Here is a 20,030-nt window from a genome sequence, read left to right on the forward strand (position 1 = left end):
TCCTTATGAGGGGTCTCAGAGCCAACCTTTATGCTTCAATTTCCTTCCAAAGCATTGCTTCGGATGAACCCCACCTCCACACCTCCATGCACAGCTGATTAGATCAGATTCTCAGTATTTCTTCCCTATTTTCCTCTTCTTTTATGAAGCATACAGGATTTCTGGGGCTTTTCTCTGCTCACATACGTTCTTCCTGGACACTCTTCTTTAAGGCAACCCCTGGGAAGATGTATATGGTAAAATATTGTCTTCTCAAATCCCTCTTCCTCCGTAAACCTCACTTGGTGCTGTAAGGTGTGGTGTGCAAACTGAGCATCTAGGTATGATGATTTGAACTGAGAGCCTTGCTGACTGTGGCTAGTGATGGTACAGGTTCGGTATAGAAAGAAATCCTTCCTTATAAATATTCATTTAACATAGAAATCTCAGTATAATTAACTATTGGACTTAAATTTAAGACAACTTTAAGGTAGCTCAGACAGTAAAGAATCTGCCTGCAATGAAAGAGACCCAGATTTGATGCCTAGGTCGGGAAGATCCTCTGGAAAGGGAGAGGAGCCTGGTACATTACAGTTCATAGGGTTGCAAAGAGTCAGACACAACTGAACAGCTACTACATTAGCTTGCCATGCCAATATTCAACCCAACATCTGTCTAGATACAGCCCGCAGTTCTATAAGCTCAGGGTGTCTGCTGGATAGAAGAACAAAGAAACAAAAGGGTGTCTAGTCTTTGCCTAGAACATAATTGAATCCAGAGCCATCTATTTTGGAACATATACATACAGTTAGACATAAAGTGTTTTACATGTTTTGGAGTCTAATTAGTATCATATTTTTTTCATTTCTTTAAATCAAATTTTACTGATTATTTCTCCATTAGTCAAATTCATAGGGAGTTCATCATCATACTCTTAGGGTTTTTCCCTGTCTTGCAAATTATTTAAGAAATCCACATGATTAAGGCTTTTCTAAAGAAGTGTCTGCCTGATTTCATTGTGAAATGAAGTAAGAGCATTTCTCCTCTGCCCTAGCTACTGCCATCTCTACCATGGAGCCACACTGCCCTAAAGTGCATAGCAGGAGTGACCCCCCTGAGCTGTCCTCTCAGGACCCTTCCTCAACTCTGACGTCAGGGGTAAGCCTCACAGCCCTTTGCCATTGTGTGTCTTTGCTTGGTGCCCTTTCTACTTGGGAAGGATTTTTAGCAAGATGTATCTGCTCTGCCCACCTCTTTTGTAGGGAACTCAATCAACCTTGTCATATCAAATACAGAGAATAGATACTGGTCCATGTTATCCCTCTCTGCCCTCTGTCTTCCAGTCTTCATTTTCCTATTCAAAGTATAGACAGATTAATTTGTCTGTTGTTTACATATATATAAAACAGGATACCAAATGTCAGTTTTGTTTTGTTTGGTATTTTTCCCCAGTTCCGTTTTGTTTTGTTTTGTTTTTTTTTACCCTGTCCCCTCCAACTGTATGAGTGCTTCTTCCAAAGGACCTCTCAACTGGCTTGGGGTAGGAAAGCCTCAGTATTCCCTACTAGATTGACAATTTCAGCTTCTATAGATTCCTTCTTACTCTCTCGGTTCTGATTGTTTGCTTAGAGATTATATAGTCAGATTTGGGGGTAAACAACTTGAGTGATGTTTGCAGGGAACAAGTCTATATTTTCAATTCTTAATGAACTCTGAGGGGAGTTGTCTAGTACCACTTTCTGCTGTTCTCCACTTGATGTCTTTTTTTTTTTTTTTTTAAATAATGTTTGTGATGCTAGTTCTGGGACATCAGAAAACATTCTCCTCCAGATTGGACTTTTGTATGAAGTTGGAAAGATCCCAGAGGGAACAGGCGGTGAGGCTAGTTGAAGATTCTGGAGATAATCTGAAGGCTGAGAGCTCAATAAAGTACTATCACACCAGTAAGACATGAAGAAAGTGAGAACAGCATGCTAATGTAGGAAGAGAGGTCATTGCTCCCATTCTGGATAAGTAAGTTGCTTTAGGAAGATGAGGAAGAAGGAAACAAAAGAGTCTGATTTCCAGGGCAGAAAACAGGAGTCGTCAAGGTGTCAAGCTGATAACCACTTATATTCACTTAGGTATCAGCAGACATTGTTGAAAGCTGAACACTCTCTCTTACCTGCATGCTCTCTCTTGTGCATCCCCCCCACCCCTTTTTTTTCTTCCGCCTCTCATGGGGCAAGAGTTCAAGGGAGAAAATGGCAGTGATCAGCCCTTGGGAACTAGACCAGACCTCCAAAAATGACCCTCCTTTTCCACCCTCCCTCTGAGCTCATCTGTGATTCTATGTAGATAACCTAGAAGAGAGCTGAGTGGCGATGGTCATGGTGGTGAGAGGTGGATGTGGGACAAATTTGTGAGATTTGAACTGGTTAGTAAGTGCGAGCACTATCATGAATTCTACTTGGAAAACACTCGATTTGAAGGAATATTTATTTGAAACTTTTAAGAAGGGACTAAGACCCGTGGAAACCCAGATTATATCTCTCTGTTTCTACTGGCCCTCATACAGGAGAGTGAGTTGGGTTCATGTAGCAAACTCCCTATTGTGCAAATATCATGTCTGTGACTATTGTTCACACCTGATGCAAGGCAAATTCCTGCGAAAAAATGTCTCTTCCTTCTCTCCTATATATTCATGGAGGAATCCGTCCCACGTTTGGCCCTGGTCCAATACCCCTGAATGGAGGAATTCTGAATATAGGGTATAGTTTTTAGTCTCCACTGGATCCAGCCCAACAAAAAGTAGGAAAATTTGCTACCTCTCTTCCTACTCCTAATTAAAAAAAAAAAAAAAAAAAAAAAACTTCTGACCTATTGCACTTTGATCCTAGTCCACTGTTAAGACCCAGTGAAGGTTCTTAAATCCTGATTCTTTTCTCTAGAACTGGATTTCTAACGACCTCATATTGCAGAAGTGGTGGATCAGTCAAGTCCACTGTGAACAAACAGCTGCAGGTCTTTGTGTAGTAGAACATAGACAGAGGGCGGGTCTCTGATTTGAGGTGGAGAAAAAGACTTGAGGAAAATTGGAGGTGATCTTCTGACTGGCGGCAAAAGCCATCAAGCTCATGGAAACAGAAGCCTGTAGAAAGGAAATCCTACCTAAATGTGTTACCCCATGTCTTGGTCTGTGAGGCTCAGTAGTAGGTAAAGATGCCACTTTTTAAAGGACACAAAATGGGTCACACATGAAGCAGGTGAGTAGTGATGCTCTGAGCAGAGCAGGAAATAGAATCATCCCAGGAGACTGCAGTGTGGGAACTGGAAGGGCTGCCAAAGGCTGTAAGGAAGACTTGCTGAAAGGCTTGCCCATGTTGTAAATGACAGGGACCTTGCTGATAAAAGATCGCAAATACAAATACATAAGGAAAAAATAATTTACTAATTTCATATACCCACTTCTTAATGAATGCCATCTTTTATTAAAAATAAAAACATGTTTTATTTGGATTTTCTTTTTCAGAGTAACCTCACAAAGGAAAGTTTTAATCATCAGTTCAGTTCAGTTCAGTCACTCAGTCTGTGTGACTCTTTGCAACCCCATGGACTGTAGCACGCCAGGCCTCCCTGTCCATTAACAACTCCTGGAGTTTACCCAAACTCATGTTCATTGAGTCAGTGATGCCATCCAACCATCTTATCCTCTGTTTTCCCTTTCTCCTCCTGCCTTCAATCTTTCCCAGAATCAGGGTCTTTTCCAAGGAGTCAGTTCTTTGCATCAAGTGGTCAAAGTATTGGAGTTTCAGCTTCAGCATCAGTCCATACAATGAATATTCAGGGTTTCCTTTAGGATGGACTGATCGGATCTCCTGAAGTCCAAGGGACTCTCAAGAGTCTTCTCCAACACCACAGTTCAAAAGTATCAATTCTTCAGTGCTCAGCTTTTTCATAGTCCAACTCTCACATCCATACATGACTACTGGAAAAATCATTGCTTTGACTAGATGGATCTTTGGTGGCAAAGCAATGTCTCTGCTTTTTAATATGCTGTCTAGATTGGTCACAGCTTTTCTTCCAAGCAGCAAGCATCATTTAATTTTATGGCTGCAGTCACCATTTGCAGTGACTTTGGAGCCCAATAAAATGAAGTCTGTCACTGTTTCCATTGTTTCCCATCTATTTGCCATGAATTGATGGGACCAGATGCCATGATCTTAGTATTTTGAATGTTTAATTTTAAGCCACCTTTTTCACTCTCTTCTTTCATTTTCATCATGAGGCTCTTCAGTTCCTCTTCACCTTCTGCCATAAGGGTGGTGTCATCTGCATATCTGAGGTTATTTTAACCATAGAACTTAGCTAAAATAGTTGAAGGCCACTTCAAGTTAGCTGAAAACCAGTAGAGGTCTTGGACATGCCAAAAAGGGCCTTGGGACTGAGTATAGAAAGAGCAACCAGAAATAGCTGAGCACTGCTCAGTGCAATAGAGGTATCTGAGTTCCTGGAGGAAAAGCAAGGGTAAAGAGAATATGAGGGGCCAGGAGGAAGTAGATAACAATGTACAAGGGGAGTTTTAGCAGAAGAGATACAGAATGAGGGAGCAGGTCAAGGACAGAAGATGGCCCTTGACTCAGCAAGTTTGGAGAAGCTAGAGCTAGAAACGAGCACAAAGAGCTCTGGGCATTTCACAAGTTTTCCCATGAATATGGAGTGACCTACCCTCCATCTTGGAGGTGGGATTGTAGGGGGAATTCCAAATAATTAAACAGATGGAAATAACTAAGTGATCAGACTGTCATTCCCAGTTTCAGTATTTTTAGGAGTGCTGGGTGACAGGAAGAAATATGTGACCACTTCAAAATAATCAAGTGGACAAGTGACCAAAAAAAAAAAAAAAACAACAACACTTTAAGCAAACATGAACTGATAAAAATATTTACCTCTACACAACTCTAGACCATAAATCTGCTGATGGAGGGTTTTTAAATCGTACTCATTAATTCAGTGACTTTTCCAGTGTTGAGCAACTATTTGTGAAAAGCATAAAAGAATAACAGGAGGAGGAAAGAGAAGCAAGGATAGGGTTCATACCAGGCTGTCAATGGTTAGAAGAAATTGAGTAGCACAGAAAATATATTCAGCTCAGCATCTTTGATGTTACCCATCTCTCTATTGGGAAACCTCCCCACCATGTGCTTGCACACACACACACACACACACTCACACACACACACAACATCACAGTCCAGTTTCCTCACCTGCTATAAGTTTATCTTCCTTCATCCTTTTATTTAAAACACAACTCTCCCCAAACTCAAGTTGCCATTTCCTGTTCTACTTCCAGCTTTTCTTTGCTACATGGCCTGTGTGCCATCTGGGCCATGATGTAGTTTCTGCATATTTATTTTTTGTCACCACACTTTGGTATCTAAGCTCGAGGATAACAGGAAATTTCGACAGTTTTGCTCACTGACATGTCCTTTAGCAATGAAAGGGCTCTTGGCCCATAGTAGGTACTTTTGAAGAAACGTATGTATGAATGAATGAAAGTGAATATACATGTCCTGGTCATCCGAAAAACAGAAATGATTTTTTTTTTCCCTCCAGACTCAAAGAATCACATTGAAGAAGTTAAAACAGCAAAAAGAAAGTGAAAAAAAAAAAAAAAAAAGGGAAAGCCTATTATCGGATATGAATTAAAGCCTGTCTGCTTTTATGTGTTTGAAACCACAACCAACACAGAACAGTAGTCAGAAGCTGGACCTAATTTCTAGGAGGAAATTAGAAGCTTATTTTCTGTCTTTCTATTGCTTTTGAATCTGTGTCCTGATACAAGCCAAATGTTGTCTGTCAGCCTGTTCCAGCATGTGCTCTCATGTGCTGCCACACTTTTCATTGCTGTCCCTCTGAGTTAAACTGCTCTGTTCTGCTGCCTCACTATCTAAGGCTCGAGATAAAAATGCTCAGTTGCTGCTGCCATGCTGTCTCGTGTTTAAATGCTTCTGAATCATGGGGTTTGCCTCTGACTACATCTTGGTAGCTTCCAAATAAGACTTAGAGAAACCAAGCAACCACTGCGATGATGACTAAACACTTTGCAGAACAGCGAGAGGGAGAGATTGGTATGGCTCTGATGGTTCCATTTTTCCTTCTGAGCAACGCCAATCCCCACCACCTAGGGAGGATGGATGACTGGTGAGTGCCATCATGGGCACAGCTCTGACTGGTCAACAGATGCAATTCTATTATTATGTGCATTCCCCAAGAATATGAAATTGATGAAACTAAAAAGAAAACAAAGAGATGGAGCCTTTCTTCACCAGAGATGCTTATAGAAGCCAAAAAGTCTTCCTGGTCTTTGTTTACTGTCTTTCCATGGCGTAGCAGATATTGGGAATTCTAGAAAATGAAAAAAAAATATGCTAATGTCCATTGAAGCCTGAGTGGTCTTTAATGCAAAGCTGTAGGATCAATGAAATTCAAAATTTCCAGCAAGTTATGTTGATTAATATTGTTCACATATGCTTTTTTTTTTTTTTTTTAACTGTTTAGGGTGTTCTTTGATGTGAGTCCAAGAGGCTGTACAAAGGATATGGGCATTTGTGTGATACTCACTGTAAAGGAAAACACAGCACCAGGGAAATGCTGGTTGCCATCAGCCTTGTCTCAGGACAGCTTTAGGGCACCATGAAGTATCATAGAATGTGCCCTCTTTTTTTGATTATGTATATCTACCATTTATCTAAAATACCCTTGCACTGGCATGGCTACTTTCCAAATTTCTTCTGCAAAGTTCAGTAATTCAGCTGCATTCAGGATATTTTTCTCATCTTTCTACCATATTTTTCAACTTTTAATTTTATATTGGAGTACAGTTGATTAACAGTGTGTTAATTTCAGGTGTGCAGCACAGTGATTCAGTTACGCATATACCTGCATCTATTCTTTTTTCAAATTCTTTTCCCATTTAGGTCATTACATAATACTGCGCAGAGTTCTCACTGCTAATATGGTAGATCCCCTCATTGGTTATCCATTCTAAACAGCAGTGGTGCATGTCAATCCCAAACTCCCTAATCATCCCTCCTCCCCTACTCTTCCTCCCTGGCAACCAAAAATTCACTCTCTAAGTGAGTCTGTTTTTGCTTTACAGATAAGTTCATTTATATATATTTTTTAATATTCCACACATAATCAACATAATTTTTTCCAACATGTCTTCATATAGTTTGTCAAGTTAGATGACAAAAAAAAAGAGAAAAGTTGTCATAAGGGATCATCTGTTAATATTTGTTTTGGGTGTATTTATTTATAATATAAAAACTATGTTATCTCACAGCATAAACAGGGTTCTTGGCAGGGATATTTAAATGATGCTTTGAACTTGATGATATTCAGTATATATCATCACTCTTAGAAAGTAAAAGCCCCCCACCACCCAGATTTAGATTTATAGTTTTAGTATTTACATTCAGAAGAAAATATTAAAAGCCAGAAATCATTGAGTCTCTGCTCCTCTTTCAATGGGAACCAGTGTAAACTGAATATTGCAATCAGGTTATAGGAATTTGGTTCCTTTTACTTTCTAATGAAGGAACACATTCTGACGAGCAATCTTAATTTAAAAAGTTAAAATTTGAAAAGAACAGTAATACAATTTCACATTGCATTTGAAGAATAAATGTCAAAACTTGCAGATTAATTTGTGCTTAGAAAAAAAGTATTTCTCCATGTTTCTTTTTCTGAAAGATCTACCTGTCATCTTTTGAGTAGTCAGATCCCATGCGGCAGTCCTGCCTTTCCAGCGCCCTCTACTGGGCAGTACAGCTGATGATTATGTGTATGTGGGCGCATTCACATTTAGGCTGATTTCATTTTCAAAGCACAGAATCAAAGGGCAAGGCTAGAAGGAATTTGAGAATTCCATCCCTGCTTTCTACTGGGGTCCTATTCAAGCCACCTGAGAGTCATGAAAAATCTCTTCTGTTTTTCAAGAGTGTTAGAAAAGCAAAATGTGTCAAAACTACTTTGGTTGATATTTTTACCCACCTGGCCTCATACCTGTGATGCCTTAGTGGGCGTTTAGGATGACTTAAATTACTGCACCTGCCACAAGTGCCTTCAGGGTACTGTAATCGATAACACTACCTTTTATCCCTTACACACAAAAGATGTGACTTTCACTCCAGCCAATGGAATTAATCAGTGCAACATAAAAATTGCATATGTGTTTATCATTTCCTTTCTAGCCATAGTAATGGGTGCATATGTGTGATGGAAATAACATACTGTTTCTATTTTTTTCATAGGAAATATCTAGAGGCACAGGCACCCACACGTAAAAACCCATGTTGCCTTTTAATGATATTCATTTTGTTACATTTTAATGAGAAGGGCGAAAAAATTCTTTATCCTTAGGCTGGAATTTAGTGTCTGTCAGTATTTGGCATGTGCCTATAACACAGTCTTTATTACATTTTGATGTCTGTGATTGACCTGCAAAACAGGAGGTTTAAAACAAAACAAGTCAAATATCGTAGCCAAGGGGAATCTATATGTGCTTCCTGCTCTTCTTTCCTTCCCTTGGTTACTGGCAGAATGTGTTAATTAAAGCATGAAAGGAGATGAAATTTGGTAACTTTAAGAGCTGCTTTTGGTTGATTTTTGACTCCTTGAACATGAAGTTTATATGGATATTTATAATATGTTAATGCATGACAAACATATATGTTTATATATATATATATATATATATATATTTTTTTTTTTTTTTGGAAACTTGCTGAGGCTCCTAGATAGTCTCCTGGCTGTGCTGTGCTATACTTAGTCACTCACTCACGTGCGACTCTTTGTGACCCCGTGGCCTGTAGCCTGTCAGGCTCCTCTGCCCATGGGGATTCTCCAGGCAAGAAGACTGGAGTGGGTTGCCATACCTTCCTCCAGAGGATCTCCCCAATCCAAGGATCCAACCCAGGTATCCCGCATTGCAGGTGGATTCTTTATCGTCTGAGCCCACCAGGGAAGCCCAAGAATAGTAGGTAGCCTTTCTCTTCTCCAGGTGATCTTCCCGAAACAGGAATCTAACCGAGTCCCATGCATTACAGGCAGATTCTTTACCAACTGAGCTACCAGGAAAGCCCCAGTCTCCTGGCTACCATCAAAGAATGAAATCACCACCATCCCTTGCAACTTTTCAGCAGGTTCATAACTATAATACCCTAATAGCATAAACTTGCTGATGGATGTTACATCTTTCAGTTTTCTGCAGTTACTCTATCATTTTCTATAGGTTGCAACTAAACAATTGCTACAATGATGAATTAAAAAACTACAGCAGTCATGATAAAATACCCATCTGCAGTAGTTAAAATAGTTTCAAAGAGGGCAAAAAAGATTATTCCATATTTCTATAGTCATGTATGTTACCATATGTAAAAGGTATTTGCATGTTACACATAGTATTACTTTACATCAGCCTTTGAAATATTTTTTTATTTTTTACAAATAGTCCAGTGCAAAAAGAAAGTAATGCAGAGGAAATGTACAAGAATCTTTCACTTTAAGAAAATCAAACTTTGTTCAAAGCTGGTAGAACACCAACACACTGATCATATCTTTTCAGAACCTCTTGAAGTGTAAACTTAGAGGGTCAAGCATAGAAAGTTGATCGCAACCAAATCTTCAAACAGACAAAACATTCTCTAGGACCCAGTAGGGACTGAGTCAGCTGCCAGGTAATACATAAGCAGAAGAGTTGAGCGCGTGATTTTGTTTCTGCAACCCAAGGTAGCTGAGTCTTAACATCAAATGGTATGTCAGAGCTCTAAAAATATGTTAGGTGGAAAAAGAACTTACTCAACTTTAAAAAGTATTCGAGCTTGTGGTATTTTTGGCCATTTTGCCATGTTTATACTTTTTGTGATAATGTATTAGAGAGTGAAGAGCTAGGAGATAGAAACATTTTTATCCAACTGATGGACCCAGAATTCTAATTATTTACATTTTTGTTCCATTAGGCTACCAATGGTTGTTTAGTAACTGCATGTGGAATTCAAAAACACTGAAGAAAGCCAGCCATACAGTAATGGAAACAGTGTTGTTTTGGGAGTCAAGAGTCTGGTAAATTTTGTTTTTGTCTTCTATTGCTGTCCCTATATGTTTCACTAGCCTTGAAGGAAACAATTTTATTTTATTTTTAAAAATAAGCCTTTAGGGACTTCCATGGTGGTCAAGTGGTTAAGACTCCATGCTTCAAACACAGAGGGTGTGGGTTTGATCCCTGGTCAGGGACTAACACCTCACATGTTGTAGCACAAATAATATTAATAATAATTAACCCCTCCCTAATTACTGGCTTCCTCATCTTATAATAAGTATTGTTTGGAGTAAGATGATTAACTCTTTTGCAGCTATAAATTTTTGTAAGCCAGACTTGCATATCCAAGTGCTTTGTTGACATCTTTGCTTAGAAATATGATCTGACCTCAATGGTAACATTTTAATATGTAAAAAGCAAAACAAAACACATCCTTTAATTTGCCTCCACACATCTGCCTCTCACCTAGTCTTCCCAGTCTCAGAGCATAGCAATTATTCAGACCAAAGTGATACATGGACTGAGTGGTCTTCTGTTTTCAAGCCTCTACTATGGTCTATCCCCCGACACGGCAGCTGGAAACAAATCTTTTTAAAGCAATCTATAAGACTGCTTTTCTCTTTTATTAAAAACCCACCCACAGCTGCCCATATGCTTTTAAAATTTTGAAGTGTTTATTTTATTTATTTTTGACTGCACTGGGATTTCATTGCTGCACATGGGCTTTCTCTAGTTGGCAAGAGCATAGGGCTACTCTCTAAGTGCTGTGCACGCTTTTAATTGCTGTGGCTTCTCATTTGCAGAGCATCCGGCTTCAGCAGTTGCAGCTCATAGGCTCTGGAGTTCAAGGTCAGTAGTTATGATGCACAGGGTTAGCTGCCTTGCAGCATGTGGGATCTTAGTTCCTGGACCACAGATTGAACCCATGTTTCCTGCATTTGCCCCTGGATTCTTAACTACTGGACTACCAGGGAAGTTTCTGCCCATATGTTTCATCTGCAGCATTCTTTCTTTATTATTTCTTCTCTAACTTCACCTGCCACCACTGTCTTCTAAAATCAATTTGCTCTAGCTGGATGGGTCTTTTTGCTCCATTATCTGGCTCCATGTAGAAAAATAACTCCTTAAGAAAATCCTTCACTAGGATTGTTTTGTCATCATTATTAAAGAAACCATAACGTGGTTAAAACAAAGCTGATTTTGTAGCAGTTAAGCAAATGCTAAAAAGTATAATTTGCCTGCTTGTATTGGTATTGGTATATCTTACCTTAAGCAGAAGTTTGAAATTGCACACCTTTTTATAATAAAGAAATTATCTGATGAGTGTAGAAGATTCTACATTGGAACAGAGAATAGTTGGGAATAAATATTTATTTATTCTCCTCTTGTTTCGTTGGCAAAGAAATGGTGGTCCTAGAAATTTCTTTTTGATGCAAAAGTTTTGAAATTGAGAGGGTACATCTTTTGGCTCACAAAATCCTTCCATGGGCAGAACTTTACCTTCATGTTTTTGTTTTGCACAGTAGGAAACTCAATGCATAAAAAACTTCCTATTTTAGGGCATGTACAACTGTTTCCACTTTCAGGTATGCGTTTTCTCAATATATTCATTTACCTAAGGCTCTCACTTCCAGTTTCTGCTCAGCTGTCATCTTTGTAATATATTCTTCCCTGACCTTTTATACCAAATAACTCTCCACTCCTCCTCTAAGCTGTTTTATCTCTTTATTCTTTATAGAACCTATCATTATCAGATATACAATATGTTTATTTGATTATTTGTATATTATTCATGAATTTCCTGAGAGCACGGTTATAGTTTGTCTGTCTGTTTGCTTTTAATTATTGGTATACTCGGTACCTAGAAGAGTTCCTGGCATGCAATAAATGCCTATTAATATCTGTTCATTGACAGGATATTTGAGTTTAATTAAAAGACATGATTTTCAGATTAAAAAAGAAAAATGGAGGGAATAAGTTCAAATACACAAGAGTCAATTGTATATAAACTAGAATAAACTTGTAACATTTCCCTCATATAGTCAACACTTTTATGTTAATGCCTATTGTTACCAAGTGCCATTCCAAACACTGGAGTTCCAAGATATGGAGAGGCTTAGATGAAGGGTAGAATATAACACACAAAGATAGATTTAAAACTAGAAGTGAGAACAAAGTCCTATGGTATCACAAACAGAAGGTCAATTACTTCTGCCCAAAGCAGTTAAGGGAAGTTTCACAGAAAAGAGTGTACTTAAGCCAGGCCGTTTGTGAGATGTGATGGTGAGGGGGTTATTGCTGTTGTTCAGTTGCTAAGATGAGTCTACCTCTTTGTGACCCCATGGATTACAACATGCCAGCCTTTCCTAGTCTTCACTATCTCCTTAATTTTGCTCAAACTCTTGTCCATTGAGTCAGTGATTCCATCCAACCATCTCATCCTCTGTTGCCTTCAGCACTCAATCTTTCCCAACACGAAAGGAAGGGTGGTGGTGACTATTAGTGGGTAGGTGACATATAGGGAGGTGAATATTTCAAACTGTGGAAATAATATGAGAAAACTCAAGGTAGAATCATGCATTTAGAAGATGTAGCATTTGCCAGCAAGTTTCTATAAAGCCGTATATCCCTGGCTCCCAGCTTCTGCTTAGCTGACAACCCACTGAAGAATGCTATGAATCTATGAATGCTAAGAATGCTGGAATCTCTGCTATCCAAGAAACAAATCATGGGCATCCTCAACCTTTGGGGACGTCCCAAGCTCCCTTTATTTATATATCCGCAAGCTAGTAAGACAGAAGGCCAATGAGGTAGCAGCTAGATTCTGCCTCTGTCTTCAATTTAGCCTCAGAATTGTGTATCCAGCTGGGTCTTGCTGTTAGATGATTCTATATGACTGAATTGCAGCACCCGCTCCCAGCAGGAGACAGCTAGGAATGGAGTCTGGACTCAACATGCAAGAGCTGACATATATATTTTAGTGTTTATTTTTCTTACTTTTGTAATCCCAGACATTTTTCCACATTAATATTTTATCACCTTTTTTTTTTTTTAATGTTGCAACTCTATAAGGCAGAAATGCAAAGAAAGCTGGTACCTTTTGAGGGACTGACCATTACCCATTGTAAAGTTAGGGTTTTTTAAATATTTCCTCATTTATATTTAATGTAGCATTAGCCATCACAACTGCTCTATCTACACTGGTAAAACTGAGCTTAACATGTTTGATAAACTAGGAAATTGTGTTGTTTCTGGGTTCTAATCTCAGCTTTAAAATGAATAATTATGTGTTATAAAAAAAAAAAAAAAGGCACCTGAACATTCTCTTGGTGTCCACATGTATCCAACAAGGAACTTGAACCACAGTGATTACTGAGATTCAGCATTCCCTAATTCCAGAAATCAAAAAAAAAATGGTCAAAAATGAAATTGGTAACCTTTTACAATCAGCATGTCATTACTTGAAAAACACAGAATATTTTGGTTTGTTCATTTATTTTAAATATTGACTTTTCAGATGTATGAATCCCTTTTATGCCTTCTCCTTCTATGCATCTGCTACTCAGACCCATTCAGTCACGGTTAGAATATGAATTTAAAGAATTCATTATTTTACATAGTGTGTTAATGGCATCTTGTGTGTTTATATATGTGTGTTGTATTTAGATTCATAAATTTCTCAGGCAGGGGTTGTTTAAATCAACTAAGGACTGCTTATTATATAACCTAGACAGCACATTAAAAGCAGAGACATTACTTTACCAACAAAGGTCTGTCTAGTCAAAACTTTGTTTTTTCCAGTAGTCATGTATAGATGTGAGAGTTGGACTATAAAGAAATCTGAGCACAGAAGAACTGATGCTTTTGAACTGTGGTATTGGAGAAGACTCTTGAGAGTCCCTTGGACTGCAAGGAGATCCAACCAGTCTATCCTAAAGGAAATCAGTCCTGAATATTCATTGGAAGGACTGATGCTGAAGCTGAAACTCAAATACTTTGACCACCTGATGCAAAGAACTGACTCACTGGAAAAGACCCTGATTCTGGGAAAGATTGAAGGCAGGAGGAGAAGGTATGACAAGGGTGAGATGGTTGGATGGCATCATTGACTCAATGGACATGAGTTTGAGTAATCTCCAGGAGGTGGTGATGGACAGGAAGCCTGGCGTGCTGCAGTCCATGGGGCCGCAAAGAGTCAGATAGGACAAAGCAACTGAACTGAACTGAACTGAAGGACTATTCTGCAATAAATCACAATAACTGTTATGAAGATGAGCATGCCTTAAGTGGAAGGCTGGGGGTCATTTCACATTACTGCTCCATTTAGTTGTTCTTATAGATATTAGATCTTAGAGGGCTTCCCTTGTAGCTCAGCTGGTAAAGAATCTGTCTGCAATGGGGGAGACCTGGGTTCAATCCCTGGGATGGGAATATCCCCTGCAGAAGGGAAAGGCTATCCACTCCAGTATTCTGGCCTAGAGAATTCCATGGACTGTTTAGTCCATGGGGTTGCAAAGAGTCAGACATGACTGAGCAACTTTCACTTCTTCACTTCATTAATCTTAGAAAGTAATAAAAAAAAAAAAAATCCCAGAGCATGACATACCGTTTTCTTTTCTGTGCCTGAAATGATAGACAATACTAAATAAAACCTCTCACTTTTATTTTCTTAATAAATTCTTGTGACTCCAGATCCCATCTGATCCCAGGACATCTGACTGACTCGGATCACAAGAGAAAAAAATATTACTTTCCTCTCAACACACACCTCCACTGCTCCCACTTTCATGGTGGCATATTCATCTACATTTAAGGCATAAAATAATTTAGGAAATATTTCTATATTTTCCTACTAAAATACAAGTTTGTTGAGAAAGCGAGCTGTTAAAAAGAACAAAATTGAGGTAAAAGATTATGCTTGGAAAAATGGTAAACATTAATAACTTTAAATGAGGGATCAGGCATATATTATGTATATAACTTTGAAACATGCCTTTACTTATCCTTTGTTGCTACCATCACCCAGCCTATGGAAGTTGTACTGAATTTACATTTTAGGATACAGGAATCAATTCCTTTAAATTAAAACCAGTAATCAATAAAGACTTTTCAAAATCTGATGCCATTGTTAAGCTCATGTAATTTCAAAGAAGAATCTTTATACATTAAGAAATTGATTCATTTTCACATGATCAGATATTTTCATTGCTACTAGATTAAAACCTAGTGTGTGTAATTTTAGTACACTTGTATCATTTTCTTTGAAAAAATGTACAACTCAATCTATGCCTGATAAATTAGTTTTCTTGGTTTCTATTCAGTATGTTTTAAATTTTCAAAAAAAAAAAATATGGTTCTGACAAGTATTTAAAGGACAAGTGCAGTTGTGATGAGCCAGATATTATAGCTATATGTGAAGGGATTAAGCAGCTTAAAATACATTGTCACAGACTCTGGAATCTCCCCTTTTTCTTGACAGCCAAGGTCAAGTTTTCCTGGCTGCGACTATGGGGACTATTTTCAAACCATTTTGCAGACCCAGTCTTGTAAACTTCAATTAATATATACTCTAGAGATTCGGAAGACGTCACTTTCGTAATGACGTTTATGTTGAAACCACGAATAAAATGCTTATAGATCCTGCAAAACAGAGCTCATTCATTTGCAGCTGTTGATGACAAAAATACCTAAGAGCAGCTTCTGTCTATTTCTGCTTAGTTGACAATAAGCAGAAACCAGCCCAGGCACAATTAGAATGACAGGGAAAGATATGCTCTTCATCTTAAGTCCCACTCCCGTTCCCACACTGTCTTGATGGCTGTGCTCAGTCCTCTCCTGCTTTGAGATTCCGGTGCACCTCCGCCACCCCGCCCCCCGCTCCCTGGATTCTATACCTAGTTCACAAGGTTCTAATGCCTAACAGGACACTTTTGAATTGATTGACTTATTGCCCTTTATATGAAAGGATTTCAAGTATGCTCCAAAAGCATTCAGTTTTTTATACTTAACTGTGAAATAAATGTTATAAATTCTCTGGCTCAAAGAATTGTTAAAATATCTGAAATCAAAAAATATACTCTTCTATAATAATTGTTTGAGAACAGAAGTAGTCCCAATGCAACTGATATGTTAGGGAACAATTTAAGCATAACACACGTTTCACTTTTGCTTACATGCAAATTCCTCTTCTAGAAACACCGTAAGTCCTCCAAAAACATCACCCACCTGAATCCAGCTGCATAGGAATACACACAATTCAGACACACATACTTCTATCTACCTCAGCTCACTGTCTGTCATAACAGCTACACCCATGCACATTTGGTGTTACAAATTTCATCCCATTTCTAAGAACCCTACTATCACACCCTACTCTGTCATTCAAAATAGTTAGCAGACTTACTATCCTTCTATCACTCAACTCCACAAGCGAACTCTTGGTCTCTTTCAAAGTGAAGTGCCATATTTATTGTAGAATTTATGTATTTATAAAGCAGTTAATTGTGTAAAACTATGCTGCTATTTTTATGAAGTTACTATTTTTTTCTGATGTGTCATTGATGAAGTTTTTGAATGTTGAGCATCTGTGGTTTTTGTTGCATAATTTTGAACATTGTGATGATTTTTAGGAACATATATTTAGCATGATAGCAGAACTGACTGTATGAAAGTCCCTCCTTTCCTAAGAATATCTCTCACATTTCCTGGGAGGATGTCTATCAGTGCCTTCTCTGGACCTATTTTCTTCTCATGCTTGACTTTTGTTCCTGTCAACTCCCATTTACTATAAAGACTACACAAAGTCTAGGTTTGTTTTTGTTTTTCCTTTTTATACTTGAGAATAGATGGGAATTGTCATGGATGTTATTCTAAAGAATTTGGTTTTTATTGGGTAGGTAAGAGGCTCTCTTAAGATTTTTAAGTTGGAGAATGGAAATGGAAGGCAAGCCACTGCAGGTGAGGGTTCTATGTAAAACTTTCTGTTAGGAGGTTTATGGATGGACAGCTTGTGACTTTCTAGAGGATAGATAATGCCTTATCATCTCTATTAGGACGTCATCTGAAGTTCTAATGCTGGGCATCCTGCCTTATCTGAAATGGCTCAACATGTTTACTGAATGAACTGAATACCAACAGGATAAATGTGGACTAGTTCTATACGGTCACCCAGAGACACTGAAAAAGTCTTAATAATGATGTAGATAATCAATTTCTCTAATTAGGCAAGGAGGCATTCTAGTGCATTTTAGGGAAGCATAAAACTCTGACAATGGAAATTGAAATAAAAATGATTTTTAATTTATCCCAACTTTGAAAGTGAAATCACTCAGTCGTATCCAACTCTTTGCAATCTGATGGACTGTAGCCGGCAAGGCTCCTCTGTCCACGGAATTTTCCAGGCAAGAACACTAGAGTGAGTTGCCATTTCCTTCTCCAGGGAATCTTCCCAACCCAGGGATCGAACCCTGGTCTCCTGCATTATAGGCAGACGCTTTACCATCTGAGCCACCAGGGAAGCCCTAAGTATATTGCCCTTTGAGCTCCTGTTTTAATAGTGCTGGGCTTGTGACTTTCCCATTAGGACATCACTGACAATCATTCAGAAAATCAGTTAATCAGACCATTCCAATTCTCATAAGCATTCTATCTAACTGTCTGTTGTGTAGAGTTTAATGTCTTCACACACTTCGGCTATTTTAATTTTTTAAAATATTTGGGAATGTTTATTATCCTGGGTGTTCATTGGAAGGACTGACGCTAAAGCTGAAACTCCAATACTTTGGCCACGTCATGTGAAGAGTTGACTCATTGGAAAAGACTCTGATGCTGGGAGGGATTGGGGGCAGGAGGAGAAGGGGACAACAGAGGATGAGATGGCTGGATTGCATCACCAACTCGATGGACATGAGTCTGAGTGAACTCCGGGAGTTGGTGATAGACAGAGAAGCCTGCCGTGCTGTGATTCATGGGGTCGCAAAGAGTCAGACATGACTGAGCGACTGAACTGAACTGAACTGAACTATTATTATGAAATTCTCTAGAGACAGAAACATAGGAAATCCAATCCTATGCAATATTTATATGGTAAAAGCTAAAAGGAAGAATGAAAATCAAAAGTATAACCATAGAGACTATGGAATCATTGTATGCTGACTCTAAATGTGGTGTCTGCTGGGTGAGTCTGACTTCATTTCAATTAAGTGCATATTACAACTCCCCAGGTGGGTAGCCCATCTGCTCTTCATGGAAGGCAATGTCACCCAACATCTTGGCTCCCTTTCCTGCCAGTTAGTCCCCTATATGCATTTTATATGAGTGTTACAGAGCTTGGGTAGGTGTGAAGATTTGGACTTACTATTGTTTTGCTGAAATCTAGTTTAAGCATACACTAACAAAGGAATGGAAATTGTAAACATTAGTGTGGGAACTCAGGGATTTGTATAAATGTGTACATTTTTATTCCCTAAGTGGTTATATAAACTTAAGATTGTATTCTTTTTTGGCTTAGAATGAATGCATGTGCGCCTGCTCAGTTGTGTCTGACTCTGTGACCTCATGGACTATAGTGCCCCAGGCTCCTCTGTCCATGGGATTTTCCAGGCAAGAATACCAGAGTGGGTTGCCATCTCCTTCTCCAGGGGATCTTTCTGACCCAAGGATCGAGCCTGTCTTTTCTGTGTCTTTTTCATTGCAGATGAATTCTTTACACTGAACCCACTGGGGAAGCCCTAAAATAAATGGGTCACCTAATAATAGATTCATTTTTTAGTTATGTTATCTTTTTCTGTCTTCTCACTGAAATTCAAGACAGCTTTTGAAACATAGTTTGGTGGTGGTTTAGTTGCTCAGTTGCATCCAACTCTTGTGACCTCATGAACTGTAGCCCTCCAGACGCCTCTGTCCATGATATTTTCCAGGAAAAAATACTGAAGTGGGTTGCCATTTCCTTCCCTAGTGGATCCTCCTGACCCAGGAATGAGCCTACATCTCCTGCATTGCTGAGCCACCAGGGACATATAATTAAACATGGTCTTCTTGTGCACTTGGATCCTTGTGTATATTCTTGCCAGTTGTTCAAAGTGGTTGAATTTGACCCTAAATAGTTTCATTGTCTTAATGCATTATTCTGGGTGGCAAAAATAAAACTGGACTGGAATTATTTAGGCCAAATGATACAGTGGACTTCTAGGAAGCCTAAGGCATATTGGCTATTTTGCATTGAGAAGAAGCCACTGGAGAGTGATAGTTTAAGAAAAATTTTGTTGTGAAATATTTGATTGGGGAAACAGAATTTTGAGACATTCAGTTTAACATATTAAGGCACTATTATCTGCCCTCCAAATAGATTTCCGGAAGATAGTCTGCCACCTTCAACACATTTACTGAATTTCAACTTGACAGTTTATTGTTGTCATGGGATAGATGTAACCTGAATTAAAGGTATAATGTTAGTAAATAATATTCTAACAACTTACAAAAATTAGGACTGAAATTTTAAGCTTTGTTACTATTGGAGGTAGTATTAGAGTTTACGTGAAAGTCTGTCAGTCATGTCCAATTCTTTTTGACCCCATGGACTATAGGGTACATGGAATTCTCCAGGCCAGAATACTGGAGGGGGTAGCCTTCCCCTTTTCCAGGGGATCTTCCCAACCCAGGAATCGAACCAGGGTTTCCTGCATTACAGGTGGATTCTTTACCAACTGAGCTATCAGGGAAGCATTAGAATGAAAGTTCATCAGAATTCCCTATTAGTAATGATTTATACTTATATTTTTTTAGAACAGTTGCTTTAGTTTCCTTTTATAAGTAGAGATTGAACTGTTGTGCCAGAGACCCCAAATATCACTGATTGAGAAAAATAATGGAATGTTCTATCTCTTCTTGTGACAATCAGGAGGTAGGCAAGAGTTCCAGGTGAGGCAGGCAATTCTGATACTTGAGGCCATACAGGGACCAGATTAAT

At 38.7% G+C, this 20,030-nt stretch overlaps 1 non-coding gene across 1 annotated transcript; it reads right to left on the minus strand.

The window, feature by feature from the left end:
* Positions 1-17,507: 17,507 nt before the first annotated feature.
* TRNAY-AUA (transfer RNA tyrosine (anticodon AUA)) lies at positions 17,508-17,579 on the minus strand. Its single transcript has one exon. It is a non-coding gene; the product is annotated as a tRNA-Tyr (tRNA).
* Between the last annotated feature and the right edge of the window lie 2,451 nt (positions 17,580-20,030).

Source organism: Budorcas taxicolor, chromosome 9 (assembly GCF_023091745.1).
Source record: "Budorcas taxicolor isolate Tak-1 chromosome 9, Takin1.1, whole genome shotgun sequence".
Lineage (NCBI taxonomy): Eukaryota > Metazoa > Chordata > Mammalia > Artiodactyla > Bovidae > Budorcas > Budorcas taxicolor.